At 38.8% G+C, this 9,259-nt stretch overlaps 1 long non-coding RNA gene across 1 annotated transcript; it reads left to right on the forward strand.

Moving 5' to 3' along the window:
* The first annotated feature begins 5,650 nt into the window (after window positions 1–5,650).
* On the forward strand, window positions 5,651–8,826 carry LOC127514417 (uncharacterized). The gene is made up of 3 exons (XR_007930628.1): window positions 5,651–5,817; window positions 6,073–6,188; window positions 8,350–8,826. It is a non-coding gene; the product is annotated as an uncharacterized LOC127514417 (long non-coding RNA).
* The last annotated feature ends 433 nt before the right edge of the window (window positions 8,827–9,259 follow it).

Raw genomic sequence — 9,259 nt, forward strand, 5'->3', positions numbered from 1 at the left:
AATCCTTTAACGGATTGGTAAATATAAATTGGTAATGTGTTTGGTACCACAGCTTCACTCTCGAAAAAGATGGTCAAATGAGAAAATATTGCAACACAAACATGTCAGTCAATGCAGAGACAATAGCCCCTTTCACACAGCAATCCCGGTAAATTACTATAAAATTACCAGAATTACTTTACGGGTGAATAAATAGGGTACACAATTATGCTATTAAACAGAACGCATGTCTCGAGCGCGACACATTGAACAAGCTGCAAGACGCGTTCCAATAGTCAAAGATGTCCATCTACCGCATATTTACATAGAAAAACAGTAACACTTTAGAATACTGTTTCTTACTTACTGCATAACTAACAAGGAATTACTGAAGAACTAATAGGTAATTCTTCATTAACACTTAAGTCACTACTGTTAACTACTAAGGAAGATGTGTTAACTAATCAGTATGTAATAGAATTATATGATTATGTTAAGTAACAGTTAGCTAATCAATAACTAATGGATTCTGTCATACCTCCTGAAGAACTACTATTAATTATCTACTAATTAATGTTCAAGAAATATAACTATGAAGTAGCCTAACTACTAATGAACAGAAAATGCTTAATTTTCAAAATTACTTGAGTAAAATTACAACTACTTTGTACTACTTTGTTACAGTCCACCACTTATTATTATTATTATGGAATAATAAGCGCGGGCATTTTCATCCTCTTCAGGAGAGAGCAGTTCTTGCGCCAGGGGCGGACTGGCCATCGGGAGTACCGGGAGTTTTCCCCGGTGGGCCGCTGGACAATGTGGGCCGGCCCGTTGCAAAGTAATGAAGAATGGATTATAGTAAATTTACGTAGTCTATATCCTTCCATCAGCACAGACGAATGGGCTATATGCACGGTTACTTCCTGGTTGTTGTTAAGCCAGCTCGGGCATTTCCGGTGAACTGTTAGCTGTTCATTCTGTAGTCGCTGTACATCGACACAAAACCATCAATGGTTGACTTTTTAATGTTGTATTCATATTTTAATGCACTTATCACATTTACCCAATTTTCCAATAATCAGTTTTATTGATTGCAATAAAGACGAAGCTATTGGGACCTTTTAAAAACGCAGTGTCTGTTTTTCCCACAACACTTCAAACGTTATTTTTAATGTCATGACCACAAACATTATTTGTTCATCCTTCTGAGACTGTCCCCATTGTAAAACCGAACGTTTCAAAATGTAAGAAATTCAACATTTGATAGAAAACACTTATTTAAAAAAAAAAAAAAAAAAAAAAAAGACAATAATTACCACTTTAACCAGCAGGTGGCGGCAAAGTAGCATTTATTTGCGCATATATCAGCCATTTCCCCTAATCGTTTTTCACTTCGTTTTTGACTAAATATTAAACATTATAAAATAGCTAGGTTTAAAAATACATTTTGTCTATGTGAAGTATGAAGTACTCAAAAAATCTTAAGAAAAACAATAACTTTTCTTGTAATTCATGACAGAAAGCGAGCACCGCGCTTTCCCTTTGTAATTAGGGTAGACCAGGTACAGTTGGTACAGTTGAAACGCCTTAAATAACTTGCGTGCGCAACAAGTCTGATCTGTGATATTTGCTTCGCGCATGCGTATTAGCGCCCTCTTCGACCGCGGGAAATTTGAAGCACGAGTTTCATACGTGAGGAAAGCAACAGCTTTATACTTTGGGCTCCCCCCAAAAGAGGTAGGAATACACTGAAGAGTAAAAGTTAAAGCATCAATAGGAAAAGTTCAGGTTAAGCACAATGTTAAAGGGATAGCTCATCCAAAAAGCATTAACTTCCGCGACGTAGTACACAATGACATGACGTACTAGCGTAGAACGTCATGGCGCAGTGTAGAAGTTCACTTTTTGGACGTATTTCAAATGCGAATGGTTGTCCCTCTCATAGTCGCAGCTTTCCTGTGGGGGAAGGAATGGTCTGCTAGCAGCATATTAGTGCACTGCGACAATGAGTCAACGGTCCAGTACATTAATAAAGGCCGTTCCCATTCACCCGCTCTGATGCCAATGCTGAGACGTCTCACCTAGACGTCTCACCAGCATGCGACCAATTTATCATAATTGCTAAACATGTTCCCGGGTCTCAAAACCAGATTGCTGACTCTCTGTCTCGTTTTCTTTTTTAGAAATTCAGGACGCTGGCTCCAGAAGCAGACCAATTCCCAACTCCAGTACCTCATTATTCAGAACTAATATTCCCGTAAACCACCCATTGAAACCCCTTCTCGACGCATCGCTCGACACCATTCTGCAGGCAGTTTCCCCCAGAACCATCCAATCCTATGTGACAGCATGGAGATGTTTCAAAGCTTTCCATTTCGCATATAGCATGCAGTTCCCCGATTTTTCTCTCCTTTCAGTCACCTCATTCATCTCCTATCTCAACAGCGTTAAGGGCCTCCAGGTCGGGTCCATCAAAGGCTATCTGAGCGGCGTCCAATTTTTCCACAAACTGATTTATGGCGCCCCCTCCCCAGAAATAAACAACTCTCAAACCTCTCTCCTGATCAAAGGGATCCAACGATCCCAGCCCTCCCGCCCTGACTCCAGACAACCTATAACACTAGACATCCTCACCAAATGTATCCATACCCTTTGCACAAATTATCAGCCCCTCAATACCGCCCGCACCCTCGATGTCATGTTCATTCTTGCCTTTTTCGGCTTTCTCAGATGCTCTGAAATCGCAATCACCTCAAAATTCGACCCGAAAATCCACCCCACCATTTCAGACCTTTCAGTAATCGACAGCGAAACAATCTCCTACCTGATTAAGCAAGCAGACCAAGCTAAAAAAGGCCACTATATATACATTTTCAACCTCTCGTCTCCAATTCAACCATACCAAACCGTCCTAGCGTATCTCAAATTCAGAAAAAAGCAGGCTAATTCTCCTCTTGAACCTTTTTTCATCGATGCTTCCAATAAACCCGCTACACGCTTCTGGTTTCAAAAACACCTCAAATCAGTCCTCCAGCAATCCGGCATCTCAGCGCAAAATTGTTCTAGTCATTCGTTCCGCATCGGGGCAGCAACATCAGCAGCCCCAAAAGGCCTCTCCCAGCAGCAGATTCAAGCTCTAGGAAGATGGTCTTCAGATGCTTTCCAAAGCTACATCAGGACCAACCGTTTCCATATCAAAAAAGCCCATCAAACCCTTATCGGTCGATCGAACCCTTAAAAAAAAAAAAAAAAAGCCAATGCTGCGAGTCTTGATCTCCCATCGGATGCTGCAAGAGCCCTCCTGCTAAGTTTCCAACTTTTCCCTTTCTCCGTCTGGCGAGGCTTACCCGTCTGATGCCATGAGTATTGATCTCCCATCGGTCGAAGCGAGAGCCCTCCCGATCAGCTTCCTTTTTGATATTCTTCTCCGTCCGGCGAGGCTTACCCGTCTGACGCCACGAGCATTGGTCTCCTGGAGCCTTGGTCTCCCTTCGGACGCAGCAAGAGACTCCCGGTCGATCTTCAATGCTTTACCTTCTGCCTGTCCGCTAGTGAGGCATACCCGTCCGATGTTATAAGCATTGGTCTCCTGGAGCCTTGGTCTCCCATCGAATGCCGCGAGAGCCTCCCGGTCAGTGCTCATTTTTTCTCGTCCGGCGAGGCTTACCTGTCCGAGGCCCTGAGCATTGATCTCCTGGAGCATTGGTCTCCCGTCGGACGCCGCGAGAGCCTCCTGATCGAGCCTCTGCGCTTTATTTTCCGCCTGTCTGCTAGCGAAGCTTACCCGTCTGATGCCATGAGCATTGGTCTCCTGGAGCCTTGGTCTCCCATCTGACGCTGCGAGAGCTCTCCTGGCCGGGCATTCCAATTCCGTCCACCTCACTATTGACCAATACTTTTTCGTTTGGCCGGTTGTTCCAAAAATTTCAGTCGGTAGGGCTCACCCATTCGATGCCATGAGCCTTGGTCTCCCGTCGGATGTAACCAGAGCCCTCCCAATCGGGCGCTCCAAATCACGCACTCCCTGTCAATCGGCCAATAAGGCCCGTCCACCTGGCGATGCACGATCCCGTCAGAGGCAGCACGGACCCCCCCGGTCGGACGGTTTAAATCATACTGCTCCTCATTTATCAGCCGGTAGGGCTTTACCCATCCGATTCAACGAGCGTTGGTCTCCCGGAGCCTTGGTCTCCCATCAGATGTCGTGAGAGCCCTCCCGATCGGTCGTTCCAAATTTCAACTACTCCTCGTTTGTCGGCCAGTAGGGCCCGTCCGCCTGGTACAGTGATACGCTCCTGTCAGTGGCAACATGGGCTCTCCTGGTCAAGCGACCAGGCTTCTTGAAACGCCAGCCCGCCAATTCTCGGCGTCTTTTAGGGGTCTTTACTCCGGCAGCTGTCCTTTTGCTCTTTTTGCTTTTTGGGGGAGTACTCTGGGTTCGGGCCAAAATTCCGAGCTCGGAGCCCTCCCCCTGGACAGCACGCCAAATACGCATTACTTTTATCCAATTATATGTATACTGTGAACCATTGGAATGAATCGTTTGAATGAATGACTCAATGACTCACTTAAGACGGTTACTTGCCGCCACCTACTGGTGGTTTAGTTTCATTTTTAAAAATATCACTTTCCCCCCAACATTTCTTATTTGAATTTTCAAAAAATATTTAAAACAATCCCATAACATTATTTAATGCAGTTGTAATTTTTTTTTATTGTAAATGATTTAATTTGATTGGTAACAGCCCTTAGTGTCTTATTCTAATTGAATTTATTGAACAAATTTAAGAATTTAAAAATAAAAGATGAATCATACATTTTACATGAATCATACAGGATTGGGTGGGGGAAAATTGCCCCTTGTAAAGGTAAAAAAAAAAAAAAAAAAAAAAAATGCCCTCAGTGTAAATATCACAAATATGCAGATTTATATATGTCAAAGCTGGAATATTCTGAAAGGATATTGCTTCAAAATAAATTTATATTTACACCAAAAAAAAAAAAAAAAAATCAAATTTTTTCCAGACAAGCAACTGTTTTACTCAGACAAGTGAATGACCAATTTACTTGTCCGAAGGACAAGCACATGACAAGGCTTAATGTCGAGCCCTGTATGTAGTCTTAATGGGCCACATTTCAGTCACCATTTCATATTGTCTGACAACAAAACAGAAAAATATATAGATGAAACAATTTTATTGGGAATTTGGCTGTATTAAAATACATTATGTGAGCACAAAGAGGTAGCAGCAGAGAAGCAAACAAATGTAAAGGGCTGACACTTGGCAGAATGCGAATGCAACTTAATGACATAATGAATATTCTAATTGCCGTATGACGTCATCTATTGACATTTAGCAATATATATATGTATATATATATATATATATATATATATATATGGCATTAACATTTTTAAAAATTGGCATTAAAAAGGCATTAAAAAACATTATATTAGATTTGATGAAACCTGTAGAAACCCTGTATGCACTAAAATGCCTTTAGCCATTTGTATACATTTTTTAATCTTGTAAATGAAATTAATGGCTTTAGTATTAAATTATCGCTAAGTCATATACAATATGACATTTGATCAACACTGCCCACTGTAACTATTAAGTATTAATGGTTAACTATTACGCATAGCAATACAAGACTTGACTGGCCGAAGTCGTAGCAGCCGTTACGAAATTTTCAAACAACGGAGAGCGGGAAGGAGAGTGCCCGCTTGCAGCGCCACCACAACCATGACTTCGGCTTCTTTATCGTCAGAAGAACTTCATAAGCGAGAGGCTCGACTCGAATTATCAGACGAAGAGAGGAGGAAATTCAAAGGTGAGTTTTATGTTTATATTTAACCGAATCAAAAATGTATAAGATGTCACAGCCACCCATTGACGCCAGCGAGCGTATATCAACAATACTGACAAATTGAGCGCGTTCCGTGTGATTTTCCTATTGTTCGGTCTCTGTGTTTAAAAGAATGTGATTACCTGATTCTGCCCTATATCTCTAAGTCATATACATGTCATTCATTTTATTAGAGTACTTTGAAACTAATAATGAAACAAATGTGCCGTTAACTTTCAGATCACGAAGATGATGGGGAAACTGTCAGTGCTGGTCTCACGGATAGCACAGCTTTTTTGAGAAGTTAAATTGATGCAAACTTATCCAACAAGTCTGCATCTTCAGCTGCGAGGCAAGTATTAGTACGAAATGAGTTAGAATTATTATTATTGTTATAATCTTACAATATTCCCTTATGATATTCTTTCTTCTGAGGAGCACACACAGGAAATTTTAGTTCTCAGAGTTGTTTGCCATAATGACAGTAATGTAAATCTTGATAAATAAAGCACAGTAAAACTGCACTTTAGATGAAATCTGTAAGATTTCTGTCTCTTCATTGAAAGTCTATTCATTCAAATCTATGAATCTTCATAACAATCATAAAACATGCAAGCATACAGGTAACAAATGTTTTTTGAAATGTAACAAAATGGCAATGCAGTATGTAAAGTTGTAAAAATTGTATGTATGTAAAAATACATTTTAACATTTTATAAGTTGTGAAATTAAAATGAAAATGTATTACAAAAATTATTAGATGTTTAATATGTAACAAGCATAAATTGTAGCACAATGATCATTTAAATAGAATTTTTTTCTAATTGTATTCTTTAACAGTTAAGACACTTAAGACCATTTTTATTAAATATCCACAATGAATACAGCAAAATTCAATGGGGATTTGAAAATGCATTCCGAGCCGAACATGTTTCCTACTCGCCCTGTCAATCATTGCATCAAGGCAGCTCAAAATGCATTTTCAAATCCACAATGAATTTTGCTACATTCATCATGGGTATTTAATAAAAATGCAATTGCAAAACTCTTAAATGTGAGTGTAAATTCAATGATGAAAAATAACATTTAAATGATCATTTTCCTACAATTTTTGCTTGAACATGTTAAACGTATCTAATCATTTCTTTAATATATATTCATTTTACTTTTGCAGTTTATGAAAATTTAAAATATGTTCAAATTATATGTTAAAACTAGTGTAGGAAATGGCAAATTTAACTATATTATTGAATTTGAATTATCACTTTGCCCTAAATGTTGCACACATGGTATGGACAAAGTAAATTCAAATAAGAAATACATTGCCATTTTACATATTGCATTGTCATTACATTTCAAATTGACATTTGCTTATACTGTATGCTTCCATAATAAAGAGATTGTAAAATAAATTCATACGAATCAAGTGGCTGAATCCAAGTTTTCTAAAGAAACGCGGTCACATTATATAGAGAATAGATCTAATTTAGCCCTTTATTTCTAAATAAATATTGATCAGAAGCTCAACCATACTTGCTTGACACTCAAGAAGAAATCTGATTGGTTCTTCCAGAAGCTTAAATGTGCTGGTGTAATGTGGGTGTGGAAGGACATGAGGGTGAGAAATTAATGACAGAATTGTTACTTTTGGGTGAACTAACCCTTTGAGTGAAAATGTGTACAATGTGTTTATGTTGGTTAAGGGGAAATCCGTTATAGAAGCACATTACATGGATGCCAGAAGAGAAGCTGTGAATCTTTGTGGTATGCATGTTTTGGCTTTAGAATCTGCTTGTTTTGAAAGAATGAACTGAATATTGTATGTCTTTAGCTGCTAAATGTCTTTTTAGATGTGGATTTTCATGCTGCTCTTGATTTACTTCTGGTGATATTCAGGGAGAAAGTGAACAATTGTCACAATCTGACAGGTGTTATATGCAAAGAAACTGTATTAAGATAATAAATATTCTACATTAAGGGCCAGATTTACTAAACAGGGCAATTCCATAAAAGCACCGGGAGTGGAAATTTCTACGTGTTATTTACTGACAAGGCGCACACACAGAGAACACAGACGAAACATCTCATTTCCATAAGGACCAACGCAATCTACCAACCGCAGCACAAATTACCTATGTTTTAAGACATGCTTTTTTTGGGCGTTAAATAATGGGGCAAATACCAGTAAATTGACGAGTGCAAATCTTAGTAAGTTGCGTTGCGTGATTCATTTAAATTCTCTCCTCCCATAAATTTAAGGTCTGAAAGGGAAACTCCTACAAATACATAAGCAATCAGATAACTGTCCACGCCTTTTCAGGGCTAATCTCTCACTGTGTGTCTTTAGTAAATCCTGACAGTAGATTTTTAACGCCAAAAGAGGGTTTGCGCTGGTGCATGCTGTTAGTAAATCTGGCCCTAAGTCTAGAGGTACAGTTGTAACTAGTCAGTGGAAATGCAAATTTAATCAATTTACTTTGTCTTTTCTAATACTGATTCTTCATTTTGTTCAGGAAGAACCAGCCACACCATATCCCACTGAAGATTTTGGGAATGTCTGACTGGACACAGGTCTTCAGTGAGAAGAAAATCTTGGGATGGAAAATGGAACTGAATTTTGCTGAGCAGCTGAGGTGGAGGATGGTGTTCTTTGAAAATGTTAATGTTAAATAAATGCAGGGATGTTATGTCAAAAGTGGGGTGTGGGGGGTGGGAGTGGAAGGTTGTCTAGTTTTTTTAAGTACTGTATCATTTTAATGTAATTGTATTTTATGTACTGTAACATTTTAGTGTAATTGTATTGTGAAATTGCAGCAACTTGAGCTTTTTTTAAAGTAATACTCTGATCATTTTTGAAGTCTTTATTGTAAACTGGAAAGATGTATTTACACAAAGAAATATTTTACTGTAAACTGGAACAGTGTTTGTTCAACCACTTATGTGTATTTGATATGTATTTACAGTTTTCTGATATTAAAGTGCCTTTTGAATTCAGTTGTTGAATGTGCATGTTATTCAATAGGAAAATGGCCTTTAATAGTTCTTGAAGGAACAAATTTGCCACTGTTAAGGTACAAACGGACTTGTCACTGGGGTGGTACCTTAGGGGACAAGATTTGTACCTTTGATGAAGGTACAATATTGTACCAGCAAGTTTCAACAAACAAAAGGTACATTTTGGTTGCCCATGGTACAAAAAAATGTCCTTAAAGGTACAAACTGGAATGGTACAAATATGTTCCTTTATATTAAGGTACAATTTTGTCCCATTAAAAGGTACTGCCCCAGTGACAAGCCGTTGTACTAAAGGTACAAATTTTGCACATTTTTTCTGACAGTGTACTGTTTCAGGTTCTAAGTAATTACTGCAGAATTATCTAATAATTCTTTATGAATTGCTAATGGGTTCCCTATATGTTCACTTTAG

Source organism: Ctenopharyngodon idella, chromosome 6 (genome assembly GCF_019924925.1).
Source record: "Ctenopharyngodon idella isolate HZGC_01 chromosome 6, HZGC01, whole genome shotgun sequence".
Classification (NCBI taxonomy): domain Eukaryota; kingdom Metazoa; phylum Chordata; class Actinopteri; order Cypriniformes; family Xenocyprididae; genus Ctenopharyngodon; species Ctenopharyngodon idella.